The 13,609-nt window shown below is 43.1% G+C and overlaps 1 protein-coding gene across 15 annotated transcripts in view; it reads right to left on the bottom strand.

The window, feature by feature from the left end:
• The window catches only part of LYN (LYN proto-oncogene, Src family tyrosine kinase), a 213,302-nt gene that overhangs the window by 102,230 nt on the left and 97,463 nt on the right, over window positions 1-13,609 (bottom strand). The window lies entirely within an intron of this gene.

Raw genomic sequence — 13,609 nt, 5'->3', positions numbered from 1 at the left:
CACACATCCTTATAAAACAAATCAAGAAATATAAAATCATCAGCAGTAAAACTGTACTAACAAAAAGAACATATTTCGAAACAGCTGATGAGTGGAATATCCAATAATTAAAAACTCATATAAAACATTTCCAGATACCAACAAAATATTTCAAAATAGCAGACACAAAGATCCAGTAATGAAAAATAATAAGGATACAAAAAATTTTTTGCTCTGCATACCTGGGAACTTTTGATATCCAGGTGTCCTGAGATTGTTCTGAATTAGCAGGAGGTGGGGTGGTTTGCTTGGAACTTTCTCCTCTCTCAGTCACATACCAGCGCTCTCTCTCACACTGGCTCTCAATGACACACCTATACACACATGCTCTCAGTCACTCACATATACAAATGTTTTTTCTCTCTCACTTATATAGGCTCTTAATTACACATTTACACACATGCTGTCTATCTTTTCACGCTTACACACACACAGGCTTTCAATCACATAAATACATGCTGTCTTTTTCTCTCACACACAGACTCTCATTCACATGCTTACAAACATGTCCTCTCTTTCTCTCATTTACACACAGGCTCTCAATCACATACTCACATGCTCCCTCACCTAAATCAGCTCTCAATCACACACAGACACACATGGTCTCTCTCTCTCATTTAAACACAGGCTCTCAATCACATACTCACATGCTCCCTCACCTAAATCAGCTCTCAATCACACAGACACACATGGTCTCTCTCTCTCATTTAAACACAGGCTCTCAATCACATACTCACATGCTCCCTCACCTAAATCAGCTCTCAATCACACAGACACACATGGTCTCTCTCTCTCATTTAAACACAGGCTCTCAATCACATACTCACATGCTCCATCACCTAAACCAGCTGTCAATCAGACACAGACACACATGATCTCTCTCTTACTTATACACACAGGCTCTTAATCATACATACACATGATCTCTCTCACACACAAAGGATCTCAATCATACACACATACTCTTTCAAACAAACAGGTTTTCAATTACAAACTTACACATACAGGTTCCCAATGGTAAACTTACATTCATGCTCTCTCTCTCACAGGCAGGATCTCAATCACAGACATACTCTCTTTCACATATACAGGCTCTCAATCATTCACATACATGCAATCTCTCACTCACACACACAGGATCTCAAACACACATGCTTGCTCGCTCATTCACTCTCTCTCTCCCCCCCCCCCCGGGAACTCGCGGCAGCAGCAGCCACCTCCCAACGCTAACCTCCTTCATTTTCAGCCCTCGCGGAGGCGGAGGCGAAGGCGGAGTCCCATCGGCCGCGGTTGAAGATTTTCATTTTCCTCCGAGCCGCGCTGCAGTCTTCTTCCCGCGCAGGCACCCGATGCTCTCCACTTCCTCTTCCGGGCCGCGGGAAGAAGAGAGCACCGGCGTGCTCTCTTCTTCCCGCGGCCCGGAAGAGGAAGTGGAGAGCATCGGGTGCCTGCGCGGGAAGACCCGCGCAGGCACCCGATGACTCCAGCGCTGGCACCCGGCTGACACCCGATGACTCCCGCGCAGGCACCCGGATGACTCCAGTCGGCGTGCTCTCTTCTCCTCCCCCCCGCGGCCCGGAAGAGGAAATGGTGAGCATCGGGTGCCTGCGCGGAAGAAGAGACCACGCTAGTGTGGTCTCTTCTTCCCGCGCAGGCACCCGATGCTCTCCACTTCCTCTTCCGGGCCGCGGGGGGGGGGAGGAGAAGAGAGCACGCCGGTGCCGCTGACTCCAGCTGTCCTGCCGCGTTCCGCCCGGGCTGACAGCATTTTAAGCCCGGGCGGCGGAGGACCGGGGAGCAGCTGGGTCAGCGGGGAACCGCGAAGTATGGCGACACGTGTCTGCGAGCCAGATGCAGCCCTCAAAAGAGCCATATCTGGCTCGCGAGCCATGGGTTCCCGACCCCTGCTCTATAGCAAACCTCTCGTATCAAAAAGAAACAAACTTCCAGAAGTCAAACAGCAGCAACCCTGCCTATGAAAAGGCAGCAATGCTAATGTTACACAGGGCCGTAGAGCAGCATCACTATTCTCCCCAGGTGGAAAAGGAAGGGGCCCAGGTGTTAGAGGAATGGGCTGAGAGAGCAAGTTTGTCTACCTGTAAAACAGGGCTCTCCAAGGACAGCAGCATGAATTAGTCCAGTGATAGTGAGCCCATGACACGCCTATCAAAGGTGCCACCCAACAAAACCATAGGACCTCTCTATTGTGAGCTACTGATTTTTCAGACTTTATTCTTCAGGATAATTGCTGTTTTCATCCTGTTTGATTAATGTGCTGTATCTAATTTTTTTAAAACGAATATGTAAAGAACTGTGTCTGTTTTGTTTGGGGGGTAGGGGGAGTGACATACCAGCAGAATCAAGTTAGGCATTTTCCAAATTTTTGACATGCCAAGCCTAAAAGGTTCGCCATTGTTGTATTAGCCATTACCCATGGTGACCTCATCTGATAGCACAGACTCTGCTCTCAGAGCTCAGTAAAGACTTTACTGAGCATGCGCTGGAGTCTCTGTGTGCCTACCTGCTGCTTTGTGAACCCCTCAGTCTCTTCCAGAGTTTTTTTCTTTAGCGAGCTATTTGCCTCTCTAGGGAGGCATGAGGGTATTAAGTATGGCTAGTTCATTCTGCTATCTACAAAGAACTCTATTTACAGGTAAGCAAACTTGCTTTTTCTGTCAACAAGCAGGCATGAATTAGCCATTATGCATGGGGAGCCCCAAACTGAAGACTGCAGTGCAGAGCATCTACTGAAACAAGCAATTCATTAATTGAGAGTGCACTACTGAGTGAACAGGGTGTGCAAAGTTGCTTGTCCAAAGTTACTATCCCTTCAAGACATGTCGTCAAGACATTAGTAGGACATTAGTAGTGTGACTTGATGACAAAGTAGCAGCTTTACAAATGTCTGATGGACATTGCCCTTAGATGAGCAATGAGCCTCTAGGTTCATCTACCACTAAAAAGATGCCCTCATCTCACACAGATCTGGTGGGATAACAAGAGAGATGATCCCACTAGCTGCAGAGGGCCCACTGAAGGCCCCCTCATGGGCACAGCCAAGGGAACTACATGCACTGTTGCATGTATCCCAGAAGAACTAGAACGGATCTCACTGGCATTCATTCTAGCTTCAGAGAAGAGATCACTAGGATGTTTCAATTAGAAGAAGAGCCTTCTCCTTCACTGAGTCCATCCAGGCTCCTATGAATTGTTTCTCTTGAGAAGCAGTCAGGTTGGACTTGGGGAAGTTGACCAGGAACCCCAGAGATTGGGGGAAGTCAAATGGTTGTTTTAAGGAATTCCAGAAATCCTGTAGGAGATGGATCTGCCACCAACCAACCAATCATCCAGGTAAGGGAATATGCAGATTCTCTGTCCATGCACAACCACAACTGCAAGGCATTTTGTGACATGCTCAGGCCCTCTGAGAGGCTAACAAGAAGCACCTTGTACTGGTAATACATGTCTTTCACCACAAACCTGAGGAATTTCTGTGGGAAAGATGAATCGGGATGTGCACATAGGTGTCTTTCAGAAACAGAGCATGCATTCTATCCCCTGGTTTAATAAAGGAATGAATTGTCTGGAGCAAGTACATTTGGAACCTTTCCCAAACCAGCCCTTGCAAGTTCAGAATAGGTCTCAGTCCACCTGACTTGTGGGGAGGGGGGGGGGAGGGGGGAATCAGAAAATACCAGAAGTAGAATCCCTGGCCAAGGTCCTAAGAAGGGATAAGCTTGATCCCTTTCTGTTGCAGGAGCAACTCTACCTTCAGATGTAGCTGGGCAGATTGAGAAGGGCTGGAACTGAAGACTGAAGCCTGTTGGATAAACAGAGGATGAGAAAAATGCATCAGTAACCAGATTCCAAAATTTTCTGGATCCACTAAGTTCTTAGTAATATTGATCCATTTTGGAAGGAATAATTGGACCTTCCCCCTTACTGAAAGAGGCAGGCCTCAAGGACATCAAAATCTGGATTTGGGCTTAGGCTGCAGTTGCTGCTGGGTCTTTGACACATTTCCCTTTGCTGGCCTCTAGAGAGCAGCTACTGCTGTCAAAGAATGGAGGAGACCAAGGGCATTAAAGACAGTGGAAGGGCATCTTTGGGAAACAGGACACTTGCAGTAAAAGTAGTCATTGGGCTGAGGCCGGCAATTCCTGATGCTCCTTAAATCAGCCACCATCTCCTTCACCTGGTCATCATATAAAATGTCCCTAGGAAAGGGAACATCCACCAGATGATCATGCACATGTTCATCAAAACGGTAACTTTAAAAGGAGTTACATGTGTAAATGTATCATACTATCATAGCCATGTACATGTGTAAAATGCACTTACATATAAATATTCTAGAATCAATTCAATGGCATAACAATTTTCAAAAGCCCAATTACATGTGTTAACCCAATTTTAAGCATATAAATACTTTTGAAAATCAGGCCCTAAGGCTGTTCACTCAATCATGTGAGCTTTCAAGCTCTCATGGAAGGTGCTGAGGCATTGGCTGTGATGTCAAAAGTTTTGTACACGGAGTGTATTGGATGTTTTATACATTTTTCTATATTCACTACCCATTCTGGGTCTCACGATTCTGTTAAAGGTTTCAGCTTTTGCTCGCATTCATTCACTTAAATATTGTACCATGTATAGCTGATGAACCGCATCCAAGCATTAAGCACGGAGCCCTGGAATATGTCTAACATCTTGGGTCCTTCCCAGGTGTGTTAAGAGCGATCATGTGTGCACTTTGTATGCTTCAACACTGACTCAACCACCAGGCCAGTGCCCTATAATTCAGATACATTGTTTGGGCCATCAAAAGGCAAAGTAATGGCATCTGCCACATCCTCATCTTGGCTCCTTGAGGAATCTATGGATGCAGCAACCGCTGGAAGTTGAAGAAATTGAATCAGCTTAAAGCAGGTCTTCCTCCATGACACTAATGGACAGCATCTTTGCCAACTTATTCAAGAAACGAGAGTGGCAGAGATCTTCCAGAGGAGTCATATGCTAGAGAAACTCCAGTGAAGAGTCAGAAGAAATCCATGTGGAATCTTTCTCCTCTCTTGACCACAACAGTATTCTGACCATGACTTAGACAATAATTGCTCCAAGCGGGAAAAACTCCATTGCTCTGAAGGGGAAGATGTCACTTCTTCCCTATCAGATTCTTTGAGGGACGCCCAGGGAGGGAGCAAATCTACAAATTCAAGGGGGGGGGGGGGACGACTTACTCTCACTGCTGGAAGGCCCCGAGTTAAGGCATGAGCCTCTGAAGGGCTTTGAACAGCACAATTATGAAGGAAAATGTCTTCCATCTTGGACAGGAGAGGCTCCAACCTCCCTCTCCAGTCCTCAGAGTTAAAGAGGTAAATACGTTATTCACTAGCTGTGGGACTCTTTGCATTGGAACTAGCAGAGAGACCCACATCAACTCCTCTTCACCATGATCCATCGACACCAGCAGTGCAGAGCTGAAGCTTGTTGAAACTATCTGTATCTGCAGCCAGCTTCAGGGTACTCTGTGCCAGATACATCAAAAGTTTCTGTTGATTGGTATGACATCTGACAAATGGCACCGGAGACACCTCCTTTTGTGCCCTATTTGGAATTTTGCATTGATATGCTCTGCCCCAACAAGGATGGGACCTTAACTGGCTATCTTCTGGAGGAGCTCCATGCAAATTAGATGGAAGGCGCCCTGGAAAGTTGCAGGTTCAGATAGAAGAAGAGATGACTCAGCACCATGTAGATCTTCCACACCATGAACAAGGATAGCACCTGCAACAGAAAAGAGAAGGCCATGCTCCTATGGACCACCCTTAACCCCTGACCTCAGACACAACTGGAAACTAGTGCCAAAAGTGAAGGAGCTTTTTTCAGCTTATGGGAGTGAATAACATCCTAATTTGATTGTCTATGCTGAGACTTCAACCCCTCACCCAAGGACAAAGAGCGGCTGCACAGAGCCTTCCCGCAGGGCCTCCATTTTCCAGAAGCAGTGATGCTGCACCCGTAGGGACATAGTACCTAAACTGTAGCAGTTGGCAGAGTCATAATCTGGCCCCAGGCAACAAAAGCAAACAGAATGCAAATCTGTGACGGATAACCAGCATCTCCATTTCATGCTTTTTTTTTTTGGTAGAAATGAAAAGTTATGTTGAAGGGCTGCTGAGGCAGTGGCTTCAAAAAGTAAAAATTAAGTAGAGAAAAAAAAAAAAGACACCACAGTCTGATAAGAGTCCAGATAACAAAAAATATAGAGACTGGAACATGTCCATGCGGTAGCTTGGACGAAGCAAGCCTGAAGGGCTTACAAGACAGCGCATGGAGACTCTTACACATGCTCAGTAAAATCTGACAGCTGGTCCTTGCTGGTGTCAGACATCACCCCCACCCCCACCACATAATGGCTAACTCATGCCTGTTTGTTGATGGAGAATTCAGGAAATAAACTTGCCTCACTGACACTCCTGATGACCTTGAGCAAGTTGCTTTATCTCCTGTTAATATAAGTAACCCCAATATTTAAAAAAGGCTCCAGGGGCGATCTGGATAACTATAGACCAGTAAGCCTGACTTCAGTGCCAGGAAAAATAATGGAAACTATTCTCAAGATCAAAATCGTAGAACATATAGAAAGACATGGTTTAATGGAACACAGTCAACATGGATTTACCCAAGGGAAGTCTTGCCTAACAAATCTGCTTCATTTTTTTGAAGGGGTTAATAAACATGTGGATAAAGGTGAACCGGTAGATGTAGTGTATTTGGATTTTCAGAAGGCATTTGACAAAGTCCCTCAAGTGGAGTGCCTCAGGGATCTATACTTGGACCGGTGCTTTTCAATAAGAACATGCCATACTGGGTCAGACCAAGGGTCCATCAAGCCCAGCATCCTGTTTCCAACAGTGGCCAATCCAGGCCATAAGAACCTGGCAAGTACCCAAAAACTAAGTCTATTCCATGTAACCATTGCTAATGGCAGTGGCTATTCTCTAAGTGAACTTAAGAGCAGGTAATGGACTTCTCCTCCAAGAACTTATCCAATCCTTTTTTAAACACAGCTATACTAACTGCACTAACCACATTCTCTGGCAACAAATTCCAGAGTTTAATTGTGCGTTGAGTAAAAAAGAACTTTCTCCGATCAGTTTTAAATGTGCCCCATGCTAACTTCATGGAGTGCCCCCTAGTCTTTCTACTATCCGAAAGAGTAAATAACCGATTCACATCTACCCGTTCTAGACCTCTCATGATTTTAAACACCTCTATCATATCCCCCCTCAGTCGTCTCTTCTCCAAGCTGAAAAGTCCTAACCTCTTTAGTCTTTCCTCATAGGGGAGTTGTTCCATTCCTCTTATTTTGGTAGCCCTTCTCTGTACCTTCTCCATCGCAATTATACCTTTTTGGAAAGGAATACGATGAGTGAGGTTATCAAATTTGCGGATGAAACAAAATTATTCAGAGTAGTTAAATCACAAGCGGATTGTGATACATTACAGGAAGACCTTGCAAGACTGGAAGATTGGGCATCCAAATGGCAGATGAAATTTAATTTGGACAAGTGCAAGGTGTTGCATATAGGGAAAAATAACCCTTGCTGTGGTTACACGATGTTAGGTTCCATATTAGGAGCTACCACCCAGGAAAAAGATCTAGGCATCATAGTGGATAATACTTTAAAATTGTCGGCTCAGTGTGCTGCAGCAGTCAAAAAAGAAAATAGAATGTTAGGAGTTATTAGGAAGGGAATGGTTAATAAAACGGAAAATGTTATAATGCCTCTATAATCGCTCCATGGTGAGACCGCACCTGGAATACTGTGTACAATTCTGGTCGCCACATCTCAAAAAAGATATAGTTGTGATGGAGAAGGTACAAAGAATGGCATCCAAAATGATAAAGAGGATGGAACAGCTCCCCTTTGAGAAAAGGCTGAAGAGGTTAGGGCTGTTCAGCTTGGAGAAGAGACGGCTGAGGGGGGATATGATAGAGGTCTTTAAGATTATGAGAGGTCTTGAACGAGTAGATGTGAATCGGTTATTTACACTTTCGAATAATAGAAGAACTAGGGGGCATTCCTTGAAGTTAGCAAGTAGCACATTTAAGACTAATCTGAGAAAATTATTTTTCACTCAACGCACAATAAAGCTCTGGAATTTGTTGCCAGAGGATGTGGTTAGTGCAGTTAGTGTAGCTGGGTTCAAAAAAGGTTTGGATAAGTTCTTGGAGGAGAAGTCTATTAACGGCTATTAATGAAATTTACTTAGGGATTAGCCACTGCTATTAATTGCATCAGTGGGTTGGGATCGTCTTAGTGTTTGGGTAATTGCCAGGTTCTTGTGGCCGGGTTTGGCCTCTGTTGGAAACACGATGCTGGGCTTGATGGACTCTTGGTCTGACCCAGCATGGCAATTTCTTATGTACTTAAGTATCCACTTAGATTTAAACTCTTTTGGGCAGGGACCTACTGTACCTGAAATCTAAAAATGTCAAAAGCCAATCTGAGCATTATGTGAAAAGATGGACTAAAAATGTAAATGTATTATTAGCAATGCACTTTCTGTTGGAAAAACAGAACAAGTTGGAGTACATAGACAATACACATCAGAATACTTCACTGTGGTCTCACACACACAGAACACAAAAACTCTCTCACTAAATACACAGTGATCAAAATTCTAAAAAGAAATCTGTAATCAAAACTGAATTTGTCCACTCCAATCTCATCCCCACTTCGCTCCTGTTCCATGCAGACAATTAGAAAAGGGAATAAAGGGAGAGAATGGGGAGGGATTGGATTGGATTAAGGAGCAAGACGCTCTTTGCTTTACTTTGCTCTGCCATTCAGCCTCACACCCTATTTTGTGCAGGACAGGAAGGGAGGAGACCAACAGGAGGGGAGGGGCTGTATTAGGGAGTAGAATGGCTCCTCCTCTATGAACTCTGTGCTCTGTCTGCTCCAGGCTGTCCCCCTCCCCTCATGCTCCCTGCAGCTGCTGCTCTGGTGCCTGAGATTTGGGCACTGACCAATTGAGTCATCCAGCAGAGTCCTGTGTGTCATGCGTAGAAGCCCCCAAAACTGCTATGGTCTAAGTGATTGCCTAATATCCCTAAAGGAAGAGCTGGCTTTGCTTCTACTTTACCAAAATCTTCCCAACCTTGCCAGTGTCTAAGTATATTCCCATCTTAAAGTTGGCTCTCTTGAAATCCAGGACCCTCACTTTTGCATGATCCCTCTCTGTTTTTGATCTAGTATTAAACCACACTCTATTATGATGACTGAAGCTCAGGTGGCCACTTACTTGGACATGAGAAACACCTTCTCCATTAGCAGAAAAGGATACCAAACATTATGCACAAAATGTATGTGCAAACAAACAAAAGAAAAAATTAATATAAGGACTTATGTTTTTATTGGACTAATTTAATCCGGATTTCTTGACTAGCATCTGGGAGTTAAATGCTCCCTTTTTCAGATCAAAACAAAAATGAGCAAAGGCAGAGGATGATGTTTCAAAATACAAGTGAATTACAGATTCTTTTCCAATGCAGGTGTGAAGGGAAAGAAAGGTGTGTGAAGGGTTAGTCGTGATAAAAAGGTGACAAGAGAGGCAGCCAAATTCTCTCTATCTGTTGGTAAATTAGAAAACGCATGCCTCTGTCCCTGTTTGTTTTGATGTGACTGATCATTTTAAATTTGGATGCGGTTTGCTCTTGGATAGTTCTGAAAATGCTGGAGGTGTAGCAGTACAAATATTGTCTACCAAATTGTAATAGAGTAAAAAAACATGCGTTATTATAGGGCTGCACAAAAACTTCAGCTTCAAACACAAAACTTGAATGAACAGAAGTTGCCAGTTGATGAAGGTGGCAGAACTGCTCCCAACCCAGACATGAGCCGTGTTTCGCAGCAGAGCTGTTTCCCAGCGGCTGCTGGTTTAGCCGTTTAAAATTTGTAAGCATTTCTGCTAGATGTTGCCTACAGTTCCCCCCCCCTAGAGACAGCCCACTCCCCCAATGAATAGATGCCTTGCTCGTATCTGTGAGGTGTCATCTTGTGTCTGTCTAGGTTTATTCCCAACTTCTGGACTGTTTTGTCAGTATAATCCCCCCCTCAGCTGGAGGTCACCAGATTCACTCAACCAGGGTGGGGAATACTGACCCGGGTCTCCTGCAAGGCCAACTGAGCAGAAGTTACCTTTAAGAAAAAAATACATTCCACACAGTAGTTGATGCTCCAAACAAAACAAAAAGCTTACTTGAAAAAATAATCAACTTGGCAGAAAACAAAATTCAAAGTCCACAGCAAACAAGTAGAAACAGCAGGAAACACAGTTCAAATACAAAAGTTGTACAGTTCAGAACTCCTTCAATTAATCTCTAAACTTCAGAACTTGTATACTGTAAATCATTTCCCAAGTTAGCCCTCTGCTCCTTTGTCCCAGTGACCAGTTTCAAAAACCCTAAGTTTCCAATTTAGTCACAACGTTTGCAGAAAAGACCCAAGCCAACGTCTCCTTCCTTCAGGCAGGCAAAGCTTTCCTATCCCTGCACTGGAGCTCCAAGCTCCAAGCCAGGAACACAGCCTCTAGCTATTCTTTTACCCCAGCACATCTCCTGCTCACTTGCTTCAAGTCCCAAACTTTCTTTCAGACTCCTATGAGTGCCCACTGGAGCACCAGCTCCAAAGACCACCCCCCCCCCCCCAAAAAAAAGACTCTACTCTGTGCCTTGTGGGGTGATGGGGGGGGGAGGGAGATAGAGACAATTTTATACCCCATATTGTTCCACCATCTGTCACTCAGTTTTCACTTCCTCTGAAACTTCTTAGCTAGAATACTCCTCATTGTAAAAGGCAGAACACTTTTGACTCCCGTAGTGAACCTTCCAAGCTGGAGGATTCTACATTACAAACACAAACCATATTCTCGTACAGTCTAGCAGCCAAGCAGGGGCCACACCAGTGGAGAATCTCTTTTCACATTTTCTGCATTGAGTAATGCATACAACACCCAGCTCCCCATGACTCCGAGAACCTAAATCAACCCTTGCAATCCCCTTTAATCTAGCTCGGTTTTCATGTTTGACGCCTACCATTGCATTACTTCCGTTTCTATGAACGTATATCCTCCTTGCAACACTCATATTTATGAATGTTTTACCTGTAAACCATTATGAACTAGTGACTCTCACATGGAATGATGGCATATAGAATATTTAAATAAATACATACATACATTAGAGGAGGAGCATGAATAGGATCCCCCGATGCTGACCCTGTTTTCCCTGTGAACTGTGCTGACAGTTTGCAGTTTTGTACAGTGCATTTAAGAAAAGTCAGCAAAAAGGAATTTAGATGGCAGGTAAAGGCCATATTATTTAAAGAGGTGTATGGCTAAAACAAATGTTTATTTTATTGAATTGTTCTATTACATTTTTAACATTATCTAAATATACATTTTACATGTTAATGTTGATTATGTATGTATTCTTGTGATCTGTCTTGGACAGAATATTTTTGGAAATGTGTGGGATAAATAGGGTATTGCTGCTTCCAAGAGTTTCTGTTTAAAGTTTGCTTCTAACTAGTTTTTATTTCAGGTTAAACTTACTGGAAAGCTACAACTTGGGAAGCAGAGAAGATTTCAGTGATTCATCCTCCAATGGCTGTAGGTCTTATAATTTTTCTGTTTTTCTAACTCTGGGTTGTAGTTTTTGTTCTGTCTCTGCAGTATATGTATATGTCTCTTTATTATGCTGCAATTGTTGTCATTTTGTTTTATTACACAGCTTAGATTCTCTGCATTTTGCAGAGCTAATTTTTCTGACTGGTTATTGCTTGAATGTTTCTGAGCTCCTTATTGGATATATCTTGTTTTGCTTTGTCTCTCTGTTTGTGTTCTCTTGCCTCTTCCTATTGGTTCCTTACCCCAAAGAATGCCTGGAACAGTTCATTTCCTGCAAATACTTTTATAGTTACAAAAGGCTCTTGGCAAGCTAACAGCTCATCCTGAGTCCTTCTCTACAAACTCCTTCAACAATACTTTTTCACCTATTTATTCCAATCTCTCTACTATTCACAAGTATCTACAGCTTCTTCCACAGTTACAGTTGTCTGTTCTGACTATTGGACTTCCAGAAACTTAACAGCCGAACTGAACACTGCTGTCTGTGCAGATATCCTTGATACCCATTCATCCACAGTGAGTCTGAACTGTTCAACTTTCTAATAAATGTTATTTGGTATTTCCCAGCTTCGAATACCAGAGAACTCAGTTCAAGAATTGAGTTCTCTGGTATTTGAAAAGAAAAAGGTTTAACTAACTGCATAAACGTTCAAGCTAAAAGATCAAGAGCTGAGGACACTACAGGGAGAAAGTCTGTTACTTCATTTTCAACACATAGCTCTCTGCTTCAACGGCAGGGGAGAAAGTCTGTTACTTCACTTTCAAAGCATAGTCAGCATAGCTCTCTGCTTCAACGGCAGGGGCAATGTAAAAAAGAGGATCTAAATATAGACAACAACCAACAAGGACTGAATTACATAGTAGAGTAAACAAAAGCATGGGTGTAGCTTGCTTACTGAGGCGGTTACTACCCCTAACTAAGCTACATATTCAATTAGATGCAGTTCCAACACTGCTCTCTACATTAATGGTGGGGTGGAAGGGAAATAGAACTAAAAAGGTACTAAGAGCCAAGCGTAACAAGTAAGAGGAAAAGAAAAAGTGCATAGCTTGCAGGGCAGACTGGATGGGCTGTTTGGTCTTCTTCTGCCATCATTTCTATGTTTCTATATATTTGTCTTCTGAGTTTTAAGTGAAAATGCAGTCTTCCTGGGGTTTTTGTTTTTTTTTGTTTTGTTTTGTTTTTTTTAAGGTTGTAGCCTTTTGGTTTGAGGGATTCAGTTAGAACTTCGAGAGGTTTCTCCCTGTCTTGAGTTAGAGCATCTATGGCAATACCCTGTGGCTTGACTATGTCTAATAGACCTTTTTGTATGCAAAGGGAGAAAATTGGAACTGTGTAGGAAGTTGCAGCTGTCTGCTGGCTTTACTGTAATTTGATGTTTGGCGATGTTCATTGCTAATGGAGATTGTGGTACTCAAATGTTAACTCTATAGAGCAGACTCCTTTGAATCCAACTGAAGGACGGAATGCATTAAAAGACTTGTTCTGATGTGCTAAAAAAGAAAAAGAGTATAATCTCCCGAAAACTAGTCAAAGAAAAGAAATCACCTTCTGTTTTTTTTTGTTTATTGACCTATAGACTAACATAGCAACCACACTACTTTACCCAGCATTGTGGATAGCCAGATCTAGCCATGGTGATTTGAGCGCAATATTTTCACGCTTGTGTTTTACTAGACATAACTGATTACTGAATTCAGAGACCTGTTTTGAAAATCACTCTTTTTACCTGTTAGGAAGAATTACATTAGATACATTCAATTTAATGTTACAAAGTCCAAGCCAAGGCCTTTTTTTTTTCTTTTATAAAGGGAGACACTTGCAAGAATGCTGAGAATAGTAGATATTTCCTCTCACATCATGAAAATAATG

The sequence above is a fragment of the Rhinatrema bivittatum genome, chromosome 2, assembly GCF_901001135.1.
Source record: "Rhinatrema bivittatum chromosome 2, aRhiBiv1.1, whole genome shotgun sequence".
Taxonomy (NCBI): Eukaryota; Metazoa; Chordata; class Amphibia; order Gymnophiona; family Rhinatrematidae; genus Rhinatrema; species Rhinatrema bivittatum.
This window is presented reverse-complemented; position numbering and strand designations above follow the sequence as displayed.